Below are 8,054 nucleotides of genomic sequence, written 5' to 3'. Positions count from 1 at the left end.
GATAAACATCTGTCATGGAAATTAACCAAAACATGTAAAGGTTTGAATTAAAATAAACATGCATCATGGAAATGAACATATTTAACATTAAGTATATTGAACCATGAGAGAAGCATGGAGGATTCCTTTGAAAACGGTAGCGTTTAAATATTTGATTTGCAAAAGAGAACAGTTTGGAAATGGTGAAGACCAAAATCATGGCACTGTGACTAATGATGAAGAGTCTATGAAAGATGGTTTAACCTCAGGATGCTCGGTGGGGGTCTGCCTGGTCTTCAAGGTCCTCCTGACTGTGAAATCTCCATGCTTCCCCCTAACCTAGGCCCACATTTCTCCCAACAGGGGTGACTGCCACAACCCCCTCACCAGCTCCTCTTTCTTCCCCCCTCAATTTGATGAGCCTACCTATGCCTGACAAATAAACCTAGTGAAGAGACAACTTCAATCAAGCTGATCGCCTTCTTAAAAAGCCTCCATTTGGCCTCCATCACCTGCTGACCCAGGTACAGATGACTCAGCAGAAGACTATCTTTAGAAGCCCCCTAGCTTTATCCTCCGGAGAAGGCACTAGCACCCCACTCCAGTACTCTTGCCTGGAAAATCCCATGGACAGAGGAGCCTGGTGGGCTGCAGTCCATGGGGTCGCTAAGAGTCGGACACGACTGAGCGACTTCACTTTCACTTTTCACTTTCATGCATTGGAGAAGGAAATGACAACCCACTCCATGTTCTTGCCCGGAGAATCCCAGGGACGGGAAGCCTGGTGGGCTGCTGTCTATGGGGTCGCACAGAGTCAGACACGACTGAAGTGACTTAGCAGCAGCAGCTTTATCCTCTGGAGAAGGCAGTGGCACCCCACTCCAGTACTCTTGCCTGGAAAATCCCATGGACGGAGGATCCTGGTGGGCTGCAGTCCATGGGGTCACTAAGAGTCGGACACGACTGAGCAACTTCACTTTCACTTTTCACTTTTATGCACTGGAGAAGGCAGTGGCACCCCACTCCAGTACTCTTGCCTGGAAAATCCCATGGACGGAGGATCCTGGTGGGCTGCAGTCCATGGGGTCACTAAGAGTCGGACACAACTGAGCAACTTCACTTTCACTTTTCACTTTTATGCACTGGAGAAGGAAATGGCAACCCACTCCAGTGTTCTTGCCTGGAAAATCCCATGGACAGAGAAGCCTGGTGGGCTGCTGTCTATGGGGTCGCACAGAGTCGGACATGATTGAAGCGACTTAGTAGCAGCAGCAACAGCAGCAGCAGCTTTATCCTCAGCTTTCTCTTTCAATTTTCCCACAAATATCTTCCCTCAGCTAAACAAATGTAGTCTCTGAAAAGCAATTCACAGCATTTTCTCTCTGTCAGGGAAGATTCACAGCACTTTCTACCTTGTTAGAGTTTGATTTTCAAAAAGGCAAAATTAAACTCTGGGCAAATATCAAATGAACACATGTTAAAGATTTTATTTAATTTATTAATTAATCACTAAAATGCTACGACCAGTTCAAAGAACATCTGAGAAGCTATTTAAGGCAACTTAATAAAATCATGTTAGAATAAGATGGTTAAGTTAGATATAAAACTGGCAAATGTCCAACGGACTATAAAATTTTATGGTCATAAGTTCCAGCAGACAGAAATCATTTGTATCAATATCACATCAAAAAGATTTATTCATCTTATTATTTCGGTTAGTGATAAGAAATGAGATAAGGAGAATTGAGTTCATTCTCCTGGTCAATCCTTGAGTGACCTTTGCCCCTGAATGATGCTGAAGGACATGTGACTCACCTTTTTTGTTATGTTGCTAAATTTTATTTTTTTTCTAACAACTTTTATAGATTTCAAGCTGTTGGTCCCCCTCCACCATCCTTGTGAAAACCGACTTTGTTGCCCTCTCTCTCATAAGTAAGACAGCCAAAATGTCTAACCAGCTTATAATGAGTAATTTGGGATTGCTAGTTCTTCCTCGCTAAGTACAAGCTGAAGAGGGCAATAGGATATTTCTATGCATCCATATATTAATACAGTGAATACCAGGAGCCCTGTTTTTGGTTCTTTGGGGTACATTATTCCAGTTATTATGCTTTAATTAATTGTGCATTCCTGAAGAGTCTGTGCTGTAAGCTGGTCACCGCCTAAGGTATGTATCAGTTCAGTTCAGTTCAGTCACTCAGTCGTGTCTGATTCTTTGCGACCTCATGAATTGCAGCATTCCAGGCCTTCATGTCCATCACCAACTCTCGGAGTTCACTCAAACTCATGTCCATCAAGTCGGTGATGCCATCCAGCCTTCTCATTCTCTGTCGTCCACTTCTCCTCCTTCCCCCAATCCCTCCCAGCATCAGAGTCTTTTCCAATGAGTCAACTCTTCACATGAGGTGGCCAAAGTATTGGAGTTTCAGCTTTAGCATCAGTCCTTCCAAAGAACACCCAGGACTGATCTCCTTTAGAACGGACTGGTTGGATCTCCTTGCAGTCTAAGGGACTCTCAAGAGTCTTCTCCAACACCACAGTTCAAAAGCATCAATTCTTCTGTGCTCAGCTTTCTTCACAGTCCAACTCTCACATCCATACATGACCACTGGAAAAACCATAGCCTTGACTAGACGGACCTTTCTTGGCAAAGTAATGTCTCTGCTTTTTAATATGCTGTCAAGGTTGGTCATAACTTTCCTTCCAAGGAGTAAGCATCTTTTAATTTCATGGCTGCAATCACCATCTGCAGTGATTTTGGAGCCCCCCAAAATAAAGTCTGACACTGTTGCCACTGTTTCCCCATCTATTTCCCATGAAGTGATGGGACCAGATGCCATGATCTTCGTTTTCTGAATGTTGAGCTTTAAGCCAACTTTTTCACTCTCCTCTTTCACTTTCATCAAGAGGCTTTTTAGTTCCTCTTCACTTTCTGCCACAGGGGTGGTGTCATCTGCATATCTGAGGTTATTGATATTTCTCCCGGTGATCTTGATTCCAGCTTGTGCTTCTTCCAGCCCAGCGTTTCTCATGATGTACTCTGCATATAACTTAAATAAGCAGGGTGACAATATACAGCCTTGACGTACTCCTTTTCCTATTTGGAACCAGTCTGTTGTTCCATGTCCAGTTCTAACTGTTGCTTCCTGACTGGCATAGAGGTTTCTCAAGAGGCAGGTAAGGTGGTCTGGTATTCCCATCTCTTGAAGAATTTTCCACAGTTTATTGTGATCCACACAGTCAAAGGCTTTGGCATAGTCAATAAAGCAGAAATAGATGTTTTTCTGGAACTCTCTTGCTTTTTCCATGATCCAATGGATGTTGGCAATTTGATCTCTGGTTCCTCTGCCTTTTCTAAAACCAGCTTGAACATCTGGAAGTTCACCATTCACATATTGCTGAAGCCTGGCTTGGAGAATTTTGAGCATTACTTTACTACTGTGTGAGATGAGTGCAATTGTGTGGTAGTTTGAGCATTCTTTGGCATTGCCTTTCTTTGGGATTGGAATGAAAACTGACCTTTTCCAGTCCTGTGGCCAATGCTGACTTTTCCAAATTTGCTGGCATATTGAGTTCAGCACTTTCACAGCATCATCTTCCAGGATTTGAAACAGCTCAACTGTAATTCCATCACCTCCACTAGCTTTGTTCATAGTGATGCTTCCTAAGGCCCACTTGACTTCACATTCCAGAATGTCTGGATCAAATTCCAGTGATCACACCATCATGATTATCTTGGTCGTGAAGATCTTCTTTGTACAGTTCTTCTTTGTATTCTTGCCACCTCTTCTTAATATCCTCTGCTTCTGTTAGGTCCATACCATTTCTGTCCTTTATCGAGCCCATCTTTGCATGAAGTGTTCCTTTGGTATCTCTAATTTTCTTGAAGAGATCTCTGGTCTTTCCTATTCTGTTGTTTTCCTCTATTTCCTTGCATTGATCGCTGAGGAAGTTTTTCTTATCTCTCCTTGCTATTCTTTGGAACTCTGCATTCAGATGCTTATATCTTTCCTTTTCTCCTTTGTTTTTTGCTTTTCACAGCTATTTGTAAAGTCTCCTCAGACAGCCATTTTGCTCTGTTGCATTTCTTTTCCATGGGGATGGTCTTGATCCCTGTCTCCTGTACACTGTCACAAACCTCATTCCATAGTTCATCAGGCACTCTGTCTATCAGGTCTAGTCCCTTAAATCTATTTCTCACTCCCACTGTATGATCATAAGGGATTTGATTTAGGTCATACCTGAATGGTCTAGTGGTTTTCCCTACTTTCTTCAATTTAAGTCTGAATTTGGCAATAAGGAGTTCATGATCTGAGCCCCAGTCAGCTCCCGGTCTTTTTTTTTACTGACTGTATAGAGCTTCTCCATCTTTGGCTACAAAGGATATAATCAGTCTGATTTCGGTGTTGACCATCTGGAGATGTCCATGTGTAGAGTCTTCTCTTGTGTTGTTGGAAGAGGGTGTTTGCTATGACCTCTTGGTATGACCTCTTGCTATGTTCTCTTGGCAAAACTCTATTAGCCTTTGCCCTGCTTCATTCCATATTCCAAGGCCAAATTTGCCAGGTGTTTCTTGACTTCCTACTTCTGCATTCCAGTCCCCTATAGTGAAAAGGACATCTTTTTTGAGTGTTCGTTCTAAAAGGTCTTGTAGGTCTTCATAGAACCATTCAACTTCAGTGTCTTCAGTGTTACTGGTTGGGGCATAGACTTGGATTACTGTGATATTGAATGGTTTGCCTTGGAAATGAACTGAGATCATTTGTCGTTTTTGAGATTGCATCCAAGTACTGCATTTCAGACTCTTTTGTTGACCATGATGGCTACTCCATTTAGTCTAAGGGATTCCTGCCCGCAGTAGTAGATATAATGGTCATCTGAGTTAAAATCACCCATTCCAGTCCATTTTAGTTCGCTGATTCCTGCAATGTCGATGTTCACTCTTGGCATCTCCTATTTGACTACTTCCAATTTGCCTTGATTCATGGACCTAACGTTCCAGGTTCCTATGCAATATTGTTCTTTACAGCATTGGACCTTGCTTCTATCACCAGTCACATCCACAACTGGGTATTGTTTTTGCTTTGGCTCCATCCCTTCATTCTTTCTGGATTTATTTCTCTACTGATCTCCATTGGCATATTGGGCACCTACTGACCTGGGGAGTTCCTCTTTCAGTATCCTATCATTTCACCTTTTCATACTGTTCATGGGGTTCTCAAGGCAAGAATACTGAAGTGGTTTGCCATTCCCTTCTCCAGTGGACCACATTCTGTCAGACCTCTCCACCATGACCCGCCCGTTTTGGGTGGCCCCAGATGGCATGGCTTAGTTTCATTGAGTTAGACAAGGCTGTGGTCCATGTGATTAGATTGACTAGTTTTCTGTGATTATGGTTTCAGTGTGTCTGCCCTCTGATGCAAGAGGTATATATACCAAAAATCCCTCTAAATGGGAGAAGCCACAGCAGGTAAAGGAAGGACGCCTCAACCTATTCCTTCTGGCCTTTCTTGGGAAGGTTTTTAGCTGCTCCCTGCATCTGTAAACCAATATTCGGTCCTGCTCAGCTTAGAGACATAGCCCACTAGGCTAGAGCTGGAGCATTCTACTCCAAGAACCTCTTGGGTGAACCAAATACAGCCCTGCCTCAGCTATTTTTTTTTCTTTTTTTTAGAAGTTGAAGGAATAGAGAAAAAGAGAAGGACTTTTGAAGTGGGAGTGTAATACATGATATGAGAGTCCCTACAGCTGGACCAAACCAGATCAAATGGCAGGGCTTCGAGGGCCATAAAAGTCTCCAGGCAAGACAACGTGAACATGAGTCAGACACAGCCTTGGTCCCAGGCCTGCCCTGGTCACCCTGTGTAATCCCTTCTGTGTTTCATCCTTGTCATGAAGGGAAGCCTATTAAGTGCCTATCAGTTGATTTGAAAGCCTGTGACCTCAGGCATGCTCCCATTTCAGAGGTCCTGCCCAAGGGCCTATATAATCTTTGAAAACTCTAGTCATCTTCTTTCCTGTCTTAGTACTGGTTTAATACTCAGTATCACAATTAAATAAAGAACAGAAAAGAAAAACACATCAGGGCAACCGACACAGGCAATTTAGTCAAATAAATGTGCTTTGTTTTGAGTTAACTCAATTGCAAATAAAATGAAACAAATAAGGGTTGAAACCTATATCTTAATTTAAAATGAAAACACTGTTTTCAAGTGTCTTATTTGGCTCCCTATGGTTACATGAAAATACTTCCCCCCAAATCACTCCTAACCCAGGTAAGAGAAGCCAGTACACTCACTTACTTACACCCTTTATTTGGTCATTAAAGCAAAAACAAAGCTAAAAGTGCATTGTTTATAACCTTTAAATATGCAACAGGGTATTGTAGCTTGTAGAAGCTACCCAAGAGTATGTGTACACTTACAAAATGAAATGGAAAGATCCTTACAAAGGCACACGCTTAATAATTCAAGTAGGTTGAATAGTTCTTCCCAGACACCAGCAGTTCCTTAAATAAGCACTCTAGTGTGGCTCTCCTAACTTCCAGGGCTTTGTAAATCCAAGATTACTCTGTGTGTAGCTGCAAGCTGCCTGTCACGCATGAGGCATTAAAGAATACAATATTTGCTATGAATATTCTCACGCTTCTGATTTTGTAATAGTCAGGGCAGGCCAAACATTCACTATATTAAGACCATGCTTGTGTCCCCAGACCTAGTTCTTTCCATCAGTCTGGCTTTATAAATGCAGATGATAAACCAAGTCTCATTTATACGGTGTATCTTATGCAGAAAAGGTCTGTGACTTCAGGTATCTGGTCAACCTCAAGAAATACCAGCACAGCCAGTATAATAACTTCTTCAGATAGCCATTGCTAATTTACTGATGGCCAGTTGCCATTAAATGAATTGTGAAATTACTGTGATTTAGTTTCTAGGTGATTCTGATACCATTAGAAGCATGCCAGAATGGACTGATGGAAATGTAAATTGCTCAAAAATTTTCTTTAGTAAGACTGACCAGGACTTCCCAGGTGGTGCAGTGGTAAAGAATCCTGCCAATGCAGAAGACATGTGTTTGACCCCTGATCTGGGAAGATTCCACATGCTGTAGAGAGACTAAGCTCTTGCACCACAACTATTTAGTCTGTGCTCTGGAGCCCAGGAGCCAAAATTACTGAGCCCACATGCTGTGACTGCAGAAGCCCATCCACCCTAGAGCCTGTGCTCTGCAACAAGAGGAGCCACTTTAATGAGACGCCCGTCCAGCACTACTAGAGAAAAGTCCTCACAGCAACAAAGACCCAGCACAGTCAAATAAATAAATAAAAATTTCTTAAAAGGACCAACCAGAACTTGCTTTTACAAAAAAGCAGGTTTTGCAGACAGTCTTGATGAAACCAGAATCTGAGCCTCCCACTTACTAGTTGTCAGCAAATCATAAATACTTAGGCCCCCATATCCTTACCTGTCAGATAAGTTCAGTAAGAGAAGACCCACCAAAGGTTTGTTCTGAGCAGGAATGCAGAGCAAAGCCTGGCACAGAAGAAACGCACAGTGGCTACTAGTCATTACCATTAAAAAATTCATGGGGTATATAGCCCCTTGGGTTCAGATGGGTGGGATATTGATGACTTTGTTTCACAAATGGCCTTGCCACAAGGCCCTGGAAATAGGTGCTGCCTCCCTCAGGCACACAGCCAAGCACGCCGACTCACCTGCCTCTGGGCAGCCTGTGCAGAGAAGCTATGTCTGGGCCAGTCAATCAGTACTGAATGGTGCACCGCAGGCTTATATACAGTTACACACAGTCATAATATGGCAGGGTCATCACTGTCGCTGGAACACTGTGTAGACCTGCGAACCAACCATCTTTCCTTTTCACAGTTGTTATAATCCCCCTTAAAAGCTGAGGACAGACACCAGGACTTGAGCTTTAAACTTGCCCATCAAGAGCCCAGTGTTTTCCATTTGAAATGGGCAAGTTGGCTCTCAGTCCTTTAGGTAAGGACTCAGTTTTTCAGACTCGCACCCCATGATTCTGCCACCTCTTGGTAGACTGGTCTGATGTAGTCA

The 8,054-nt window shown here is 42.9% G+C and overlaps 1 non-coding gene across 1 annotated transcript; it reads left to right on the top strand.

The window, feature by feature from the left end:
• Positions 1-6,606: 6,606 nt before the first annotated feature.
• Positions 6,607-6,738, top strand: LOC123464600. Its single transcript, XR_006639629.1, has one exon. It is a non-coding gene; the product is annotated as a small nucleolar RNA SNORA72 (small nucleolar RNA).
• The last annotated feature ends 1,316 nt before the right edge of the window (positions 6,739-8,054 follow it).

This window comes from Bubalus bubalis, chromosome 1, assembly GCF_019923935.1.
Source record: "Bubalus bubalis isolate 160015118507 breed Murrah chromosome 1, NDDB_SH_1, whole genome shotgun sequence".
In the NCBI taxonomy this organism is placed as follows: domain Eukaryota; kingdom Metazoa; phylum Chordata; class Mammalia; order Artiodactyla; family Bovidae; genus Bubalus; species Bubalus bubalis.
This window is presented reverse-complemented; position numbering and strand designations above follow the sequence as displayed.